The 10390-nt window shown below is 35.9% G+C and overlaps 1 long non-coding RNA gene across 1 annotated transcript; it reads right to left on the reverse strand.

Moving 5' to 3' along the window:
• Positions 1–556: 556 nt before the first annotated feature.
• On the reverse strand, positions 557–4489 carry LOC117086378. Its single transcript, XR_004438311.1, has 3 exons — positions 4419–4489; positions 3562–3626; positions 557–1210 (listed from the first exon to the last, which is right to left on the reverse strand). It is a non-coding gene; the product is annotated as an uncharacterized LOC117086378 (long non-coding RNA).
• Between the last annotated feature and the right edge of the window lie 5901 nt (positions 4490–10390).

Genomic DNA, 10390 nt, shown 5'->3' on the forward strand with positions numbered 1-10390 from the left:
CTACTCCCTGTATTCAAACTCCCTGAGAACAGAATGGTTTAGTTTTCCTGACACCACTCTAAAGTGATGCACTAGGCACTGAAGACACAAAGACTAATTAAAAAATGACTCTTGCCTGGCAATGTTAACATCTTCCTATACTTCATGTTAAGATACATAATTTAAAATAACTTAAGTATCATTTAACTTGTTTTAATATATTTATTAAACAATGGGGTACAGTAGTTAAATTCACACAGTACCTAAAGTTAGATTACAGTTCCACTTCACAGCTTGGTGACTTTGGGAAAATTACTTTACCTCTCTGGGCCTCAGCGTTGTTTTTTAGTTTTTTTTTTTTTTTTTTTCTTAAATGGCAATACTCAGCTAATATATGTGAGCTATTTAGAATAGTTCCCAGCACACTGAATTTACCATATAAATATTTTTACATTATTACTTTTCTTATCATCATTGCAGCTTACTATTGTTCAGCTCAACTAGTGTCTCTTCCATTCAGCTTTATGAGTGGGGGATGGTTTCTGTTTTAAAGAACACATATTTTAATAACAAAATAGTATATCACAAATTCATAGTATTGAATATAAAAATGACATAGTAAATAATATCATAAACAGTAAATAATTTTGTAAAGAGTAATAATTTTTTAAATAATCAGCATCCATATAGGTAGTCAATTAATTTTAATTGAGTCTAAAAGATAAATACATATTCAATTAAAATGTATAACTCATTAAGTAAGCTTCAGTGAAATATAAACATAACTTTTTAAAAATAAAAATGAGAAATTTGCATTTCAAATGTGATTAATACAGAATTTCAAATTACACATTGTATTAACTTCTGCTGAGTGAAATATTAACTCTAATATCACTGGTGCTTTATCAACTGTTTCTTGTCAAATTAAATATATATACACACTTTTTAAATTTTGTGTTATGTCACAGACATTTGCTGTGTAATTTCATTTGTCACTTCATGAATTCTATGAAAAAGCTCATGGGAATCTCTGCAACTGGTTAAAAGTCTTTACAGGAGATTTCCTGGCTTTTTGGCCCCATAAAAATTGGAGGCAACAGCCTGAGGGTGTCTCTTATTGATTTCAGCAGAGAACAGCTTTACCTTGATGGACTCACCTCAGAGGAGTGCATTGAGGGTGGGTGTTGACAGGAAATCTCAGGACAGCAGTGGACAGAGAAGAGATGAAGTACTAAAAATAAAAGCAATTGAAGTTAGCAATTACCCAGCCAGAAACCAACTTGCCCTCTGAGTTTATGTTAGACTCACTCTGGGAATTCCTAGTTATGCATTGAGGATTATCAGTGGGAATCAATATTGGAGCTCTCAACTGGCATATTCAGACATTGATGTGATTTGATCTTAGTTCTTTCTAAGCATTGGAAAGAACTTTGAACATTTTCAATATTGATATGTTTAATTAGGTATTATTCTGATCTGCTTGCAGAAAATATTGGAATTACAAAATAAATTTTGGTATCTTCTTGGTAAACCCCCCAATTTTTCCAAGTATAGAGAATTTATTAATATAATAAAATATTTGTAATGGTATAGGGACACAAAACAAAATGGGGCACTCATTTTGTACTCAAACACAAGTTTTTATTTTACCAGTAACTTTCTAAGATGCCTATCAAACACTGTACATATAGTGAGTACTAGTTAATAATAGATATTCCCTTCATGACACCCTTTTAGGCCAAGAAACCTAAGATATTCATTTAGCTATCTGAATATAAAAATACAGTAAATGTTATGTTCTAGTTTTGAAAAAAAAGATAAGTGATTAACTGTGACATGTATGAATTATAGAGTATTATGAATTTATGAAGTACCACAATTTTGGAATTTATTCTACAGATCATTTAAGATATGTGCAATAAAGTTTCTGCTACATTACGCTTAGCTTCTCAGATTCTCTTTTACTTAAATTTATTATTTGTGGTAGAAGGGAAGCATTTTTACCCCTTCCTTCAATCAATTAAAACCATGATTATCTTTATTTTCATGCTTATCTAAACCTTGTATATTCATTTTTACCTACTAAGTAGTGGAGTTGTATTTACTAATTTCTTGTGTGAGATCTGGTGGTCCGAAATGAAGCAAGAACTATTTTTTTGTGGTTCACACATGTTGTTACTCATCTACTGGCTGACCTCTTTGGTGTGAGACAGGAGCCAGGCCTGTAACTGCTCCACCATCCCTAGATCCTCCTTCATTTTCTCCAACTTCTGGGACAGGTATTTAGCATCATAGGGAGGAAGTCCAGCTTCTCCTGCAGGACATCCATACATCATCGAGAGGTAGCAAAAACAGATGTGGGTTTCAGTCTGTTCTTATGATTTCCTGCTTGTCTTTTTTCTTTTCCAACTTTACATATATCCATCTCTTCCTCACTATCTGCCACAGACTTCAGGGTTTAGAATCAGTCATGGACACAGCAGTCTTACAATGAATGCCTGACTAGCTCCAACAGTTGTAAAAGGTCAAATCCTTGGACGGGTCCCACATTTTATCTGTATATGCATTCCATTGGTTTTGCTCCTCTGACTGAACCCTGAAACAGTAGATCTTAATATAAATTCTCAAAATATTGCATAATTTAAAGATTGAGATACAACATTTATCTGTCAACAATTCCAAATTAAATTATTTGAATTAATTCAATTATAATTGAATATCTTTGAATATATTTACTTGACAATCTGTTAGAATTTATAGATAAATGAATGATAAAGACTATTATGGAGTTGGATGTCCCATGTAAAACTGAAGGGAAAGAGGTTTTCTTTAATTTATCTTGTTTTGTGGCCTATTCACAATATGTTTATCTAAGATCTCAAATTTAACATTAAATGTGTAATTTACCTTTGAGTTATGTAGAGACATATAAAATGTCTGTAAATTTCTTTCTGTTACACGTGCATTTTTTTCATTGAGTGCTTTGAAAACATAATTACAGGACTGAACCAAAGCATAGAAGTGACATGGTAAGTTTGTTTTTAAGAAAGATATATCAGCTAAATTATGCCAAAAGGTGCAATCATGAAGATATCCAGTAAATTTTATTTTAATTTCCTCAAAAAATATTAAACTTACAACAAATTTTAAGATGTTGTTGAAAATGTATGTGAGAAACCTAAAGAAAATTAGGTACCACTTGTTCAGCCACTTTAGAAAATGTAACTGATTTATAATCAGTAATGGGGGCTACATCTGAGGATTTGAAAAATCCATCAACCTAGTAGAGAAATTTTAGAGAACAAAATAGCTGTAGAAACAAGTTTCCTGAAGTAAAACTAATCATTTATCTTTTTATTCTAGATAAAAAGGTGAAAGCTTCAGTCTTCAAATGACAATTAGAAAACATGGCAGGAAAATGTTCTTGCTAGGTTGTGATAGTGGTAATTTTTGAGGGAAGGAAATAATTTTGCGTGTATTCAGAATTTTCATTAGAATCATGAAGTAACAAGGTAATTACACTATAAAATCAGAAGAAGAATTGGGACTAAGTTTGTTACCAGTGGAAGGTATCCAACTTACCAGCAGCAAATCCATATAGATCTGCAGCAACCTCAATTCTTGCCTCCTCAGAAGAAAGAATATGACTGGAGCATGAGACAGAAAAAGAGACAGAGACAAGTTTCAGAGCAGGAGTGGAAGTTTATTTTAAAAGGGTTTATAACAGGAAAGAAAGGAAAGCACACTTGGAAGCGACTCAAGCAGGCCACTTGAAGGATAAGTGAGGCGTTTAACCATGAGTCCAGTACTTTACAGGCTGGCCTTCTTCTGACATGTTGTACCACTTTCCCATGATTCTTCCCTCTGGATGGACTGCCCGCATGCGCAGTGCCCTCCTTACCCTTGGGAACTGAGTACAGCAGTGTGTTTAGGAAGTTGTACGCATACCCGCCTGAGGCTTTCTTACGTTTTCCAATGATGTGCCCTGAAAGGTCAGACTCTGCCTTTTTGTCTCTTAATATGTATGCCCAGGAAATTGGTTCTCCCTGGCATTTGCATTCAATTACTACTTCAGTGCTACAGGTGTGGACCATCAGGAAATGGCTTTTCCCTAGTGCAGGCTCTCAATTTATCACTTTTAGAGGGGCAATGTGATCATTGTCAAACCAACACCTGACATTCATAGTGGGTGGGGGAGAGCCCTCTCCTGTCCCGCTCATGCCTGTCTAACTACCTGTAATGAGTGTAGTAATATCAATATAAATACCACTTCAGAGGAGGAGCAATATGGTGGAAAAGAAGGCTCCAGTGATCATCCCCTTCCCCGCTCACCGCCCTCCCCACAGAAGAGCACCAATTTAACAACTGTCTACAGAGAAGAACACACACACACACCACACCTTTATAAGAACCAAAAATCAGTTAAGTACTCATCGTACCTGATTTTATCTTCATATCAGTATATTGATGAAAGAGTAACTGAAGAGGTAAATAAAACAATCCAGAATTGCCCATACCATGCCTTCCTCACTCTTGGCAGCCACAGGATGATGCAGAGAGTGTCACTGGGTGCTGGGGGAGAGAGAACACAGCAATTGTGAGGCATTAAGCTTATTGCCATACTGTTACAGCAGAAAGAAAAACTGGTCCAAACTCAGCTGACATCTGCCTATGGAGGGAGCCCTTAAATCAGCGATAGCCAGAACTAGCCCATCCCAGTGGTCAGAACTTAAGTTCCTGCAAACTTCGTTACCAGAGCTAAAGCGCTGTGTCTCTAAATGAACTTGAAAAGAATTTGAAAGAACTCTGTGTCTCTAAATGAACTTGAAAAGCAGTATAGGCCATGAGGACAGCAACACTTAGGCCAGTCCTAGTGCTGAACTAGGCCCAGAGACAGTGGACTGAGGAGACACGTAACATACTGAGACATAATTAGGTGCAGCCCTGGGAATGCTGGCCTCGTTCCTCCCTTAACCCCAGGCTGCACAGCTCCTGGCTTCAAAAGAGACACCTTCCTTCTGCTTGAGGAGAGAGTAGGGAAAATAGGGATGACTTTGACTTGCATCTTGAATACCAGCTAAGCCATAGCAGTATAGGGCACCAGTCAGAGTCTTGAGGCCCTGGTTCCAGGCCCTAGCTTCCAGGTGACATTTCTAGATACATCCTTGGGCCAGATGGGAACCCGCTGCCTTGAAGGAAAGAACCTAGTCCTGACAGCACTAATCACCTGCTAACTGAAGAGCCCTTGGGCCCTAAATAATCAGCAGTGACACCTAGTTACTAGATCTAGGACCTTGGGTTAGCCTCTGAGACATGCTGGCTTCAGGTTAGACTAAGCACGTTTTCTAGCTGTGTTAGGTGTAGGGCAGAACTCCTTCTGCTTGAGAAAAGAAGAGGAAAATATAAAATATAAAGGGGACTTTGTCTTGCAACTTGGGTACCAGCATGGCCACATGGTGATAGAGCACCAAGTGGGCTCTTGCTTCCAGGACTTGAGCCTTGAATGGCATTTTTGGACTTTCCCTGAAACAGGAGGAAGCCACTGAAGGTTGAGTCCCAGGGCAAGCAGCATTCACCACAAGACAATTTAAGAGTCCTTGGGCCTTAAAGGAACATCGGAGATAGTCTGGCAGTAGTCGTAGTGGCCTGGGTGGTGGTAGCTGCAGGGTGATCCTCCTCTGCCTTTGAAAGGGCAGGGGAGAGTGGGAAGGACTGCATCTTGTGGTTTGAGTGCCAGTTCAGTAACAGTAGAATAGAACACTAGGTAGATTTCTAAGGTTTTTAATTCAAGTCTCAGACTTCCTGAGGGCACCTCTGGATCCACTCAGGGCCTGGGGGCATTATCGCCCTGAAGGGAAGGACACAGGCCTGACTGGCTTTGCCATTTACTGGATTGTAGAGCTCCAGGGCCTTGAGTGAACATAGGCAGTAGCCAGGGAGTTGATATAACAGGCCTTGAGCAAGCCCCAGTGCTGTGCTCACTTCAGGTCTGACTCAGTGCAGCGGCGTGGTGGTGGCCACAGGGAGGAGTTCTTTGTAATGCCACCCCCAGCTTTAAGTGATTCAGAACAGAGAGAGACTTTGTGTGTTTGGGAAAAAGTAAGGGAAGATGACAAGAGTCTCTGCCTGGTAATCCAGAGAATTATCATAGATCTTGTCCAAGACCATCAAGATGGTACATCTACGAATCCGCAAGGGCCACAATGTTACTGGATTTGTGGAGCTCCCAGCTTAGATCAACACCTAAGTTCTGTCAAATGTCTGGAAAGCCTTTCTGTGAAGGACAGACACCTACAAGCCCAGACAGTGAAGACTACAATAAATACCTAACTCTTCAATGACCAGACACTGAAGAACATCTACTAGGATCAACACTATCCAGGAAAACATAACCTTACCAAGTGAACAAAATAAGGCACCAGGAACCAATTCTGGAGAAACAGAGATATGCGACCTTTCAGATAGAGAATTCAAACTAGCTGTGTTAAGAAAACTCAGAAAAATTCGAGATAATACAGAGAAGGAATTCAAAGTTCTATCAAATAAATTTAACAGAGAGATTTAAATAATTCAAAAGAATCAAGCGGAAATTCTGGAGCTGAAAAATGCAATTGGCATATTGATGAATGCGTTAGAGTCCATTAATAGCAGAATTGATCAAGCAGAAGAAAGAAGTTGTGACACTGGACAGGTTATTTGAAAATACACAGAGGAAACAAAAGGAAAAATAAAAAACAATGAAACACTCCTGTAGGATATACTAAATTGCCTCAAAATGACAAATTAAGAGTTATTAATCTTAGAGAGGAGGTAAAGAAAGAGTTAGGGGTAGAAAGTTTATTCAAAGAGATAATAACAGAGAACTTCTCAAACCTGGAAAAATATATCAATATAAATGCAACTTCTGGTTCCTAAATGGGTCTCTTTAGTTCATCTAGAAAATATTAGCTTCAATTTTCCTTCAATGCCATTCACTTTCAATTCTATTTATTTACCTTTGCCATCAGACATCATTTCATATCTTTTATTCTCTATGAAAAAATATAAAGAATATTCCATTAGTCATTTTCATTGGTTATTTCAACTCTCTTCTTTCAATATTAGGACTGAGAACAAGAAAAGGTAAGGTTCCCATGATTAAAAAAACAATATGATAATTCTCAAAAGAGACACATTGATTACCGTGTTTTTGGTAATATATTCTTACCCTTAGATAATTTTGAGTAAAAGCCATTGTATCTTGTCAAAGGATTTTCAAACACTGAAGATACCCTGCTAGGAGGCTTTGAATTCCTAAATAGAGGAACTCTAACTAAAAAGCCAACATCATGTACTGGAGTTGGATGGAAATAATGTACATATGAATAAAAGTATTTAAGTAATCAATAAAGAGAAAAATGTGATTATTGCAAGGATAATATCTTGACACAAAATATACACTTAAACTTTTTAAGTGTAATATAGTAGTCAAACTGAGGAGCCTACTAAATATTTCGGTATCCTACAGAAACAATCTCTTTCAAGTAACTGTTCATCTTTAGTCTTGGCAATTTTCACTGGCTCAAAAGGATAAGAAGTTCTAACACTGCCAACACCTACACTAGTATCAAATTGTTCCCTTTTAAATTATTTTTATCACTAGATGACAACTTTGTCACAGTAGGGTGACTCAAAAAATTCTCACTTGAACTCCAGCCTGGGTGACAGGACCAGACCCTGCTTTTTTGTTGTTGTTGTTGTTGTTGTTGTTGTTGTTGTTTTTAATTCTCACTTGCCACTTAAAGCATAGTATTAGTGCTTAACCATTTCTCTTGTACTCTTGACTTTATTGTGCTCTAGACTATATTTTTATTCCACACTATGTCCAATAAGTTACAAGCTTGCTCAAATGTGTAATTAAAGTTTTAGTACATTTTTTAAAAACATTACTGAATAAAAGAGTAAATATTAGTGTTTAAAGTGAGTGAAGAATTTCAAAAGATTTGTTTCAGTACAGATACATAATTAGTGAGACATGTTTCTGTATGAATGTAGATAGAGTTGCTTCAGTGAATCATGACAATCACTCTTTTGATCTCTGCATGTTGCTTTACATTAATTATAATAAATACTCACTACAAATATAAAAATATCTGTGACTACATCTGAAACTAAGTCTGAATTTTTCAGTTTTCCAGTTTTTATATATGCCATTAATAAAGCATATTATTATATGCTGTTTTTCAGTTTTTATATATGCTGTTATGCATATATGCTGCTTTTCAGTGTTTATATATGCTGTTAATACAGTCGTTTGAGAAAACAGATTTGCACCTCCAAGTGATCTTCTTCTCTGTCTTAATAGACAGTATAGAATTGTCTTTCACTTTCCCTTCTACTACCTCTTATTTTAACCTTTAATCCTTCATCCATTAAAGTAATTGCTTGAAGATTGTATCCTTTGTTGGAAAGTTATAGATATGCTAAGTGGAGTGTAACAGATGAGTTTTATAATTTGAAAACCTACTAGCTATCAGGTAATAAGCAATGACTCTTGCTAGTTTTATTGACTAGCAAGATAAAGGCACATTTTATAACCCATGTTTCTGCATATACTTTGTTTTCAAGTTAAAGCTTAAGGTGCTAAATTACATATCATATCTCTTCAGATCATTATTATAAAGCCATGTGTTACATAGAATGGTAAAATAAAATATTCTTACGACTCCCATCCTCTGTCCCACACTCTCACTCTTAGTTTTCTGATGAATTTTTCTTTAAAGAAGTTCCCATATTGCAATACAATTTGTTACATAGGGTCATATGCAGTCTATTCACACATCTTAATAATTTTAATAATTTGAGAGAACATGGCATATTATACAAAGGTCTTAGCATTGAGAATTTTGCAAACTTTGTTATTTACTAATTTTGTGTCTATAATCTGTCAAAGTCTGATTTCTCACAGGTAAATAGAGTGCTGTAGTGAAGACTGGGGTAGAGAAAATATAACATATATTTGGAACGGTGACTGGCACATAACAGGTACTTAATAATCATAAATTATACTCTACACATACTTTTATGTTCACGTCCTCAATGTGGTATCCAAACTTCACTATTTCAAAGAAAGAAGTATCTATTTTTAGTACAAATGTTTCCCTCATAAAAATCATTCCAAAAGATGTGTATTTTTAAAAATATGTGTATAAACTGCCTGATTCAAATGCAATAAACTATAAAAATATTTTTTATATCATCACTAAATGTTTGATTCTTTTATATATGGTGATAGTAGTATTCATGTGGAATTTAATTAAATGCCTCCTTCCTCAAAATTGCAAAGACAAACTATCTGGTTCTTTCTTTTCAATTAAAGACTGAAATTTATTTTCAAGCAATTATTCTTTTATTGCAATTAAGACATATTGCAGCTCTAATTACATATTCTTTTTGAGGCTTAAAACATGAATATCTTAAAAATTATATTTGTAATTTCTGGTGAATGTTATAGTTACTACAATAATGTTGAGTAGATTCATCTCCTTATATTTAAAATGAAAATATACCAGCAGCATCAATGCACCTTTATTTTATAAATTCTTTTCATAATGATTAATCAGTACAACAGTCATTTCCATTAGAGTCTGTTACCAGTTGGGATTTTCTAAAAGGGATTATATAAAATTTTGCAGTCATTAAATGGAACTTTCTCTAAAGTCTATGACATTCCTATGAGGAAAATTAGTATACAGTGTAGTACTGGTAAAGATGGTATATAGTCACAAGACTACGGAAGTGAAAGAGGGAGTGTAAGTGTAACATAAAATTGGAAAGATTACTGTTTGTTTATTATTATACTTTAAGTTCTAGGGTACATGTGCACAACGTGCAGGTTTGTTACATATGTATAAATGTGCCATTTTGGTGTGCTCCACCTGTTAACTCATCATTTACATTAGGTATATCTCCTAATGCTATCCCTCCCCCCTCCCCCCACCCTATGACAGGCCCTCGTGTGTGATATTCCCCACCCTGTGTCCAAGTGTTCTCATTGTTCAATTCCCACCTATGAGTGAGAACATGCGGTGTTTGGTTTTCTGTCCTTGCAATAGTTTTCTGAGAATGATAATTTCTAGCTTCATCCATGTCCCTACAAAGGACATGAACTCATCCTTTTTTATGGCTGCATAGTATTTCATGGTGTATATGTGCCACATTTTCTTAGTCCAGTCTATCATTCATGGTCATTTGGGTTGGTTCTAAGTCTATGCTATTGTGAATAGCACCACAATAAACATACATGTGCATGTGTCTTTATAGCAGCATGATTTATAATCCTTTGGGTATATGCCCAGTAATGGGATGGCTGGGTCAAATGGTATTTCTAGTTCTAGATCCTTGAGGAATCACCACACTGTCTTCCACAATG

Source organism: Trachypithecus francoisi, unplaced genomic scaffold, assembly GCF_009764315.1.
Source record: "Trachypithecus francoisi isolate TF-2019V2 unplaced genomic scaffold, Tfra_2.0 Lachesis_group1, whole genome shotgun sequence".
NCBI lineage: Eukaryota > Metazoa > Chordata > Mammalia > Primates > Cercopithecidae > Trachypithecus > Trachypithecus francoisi.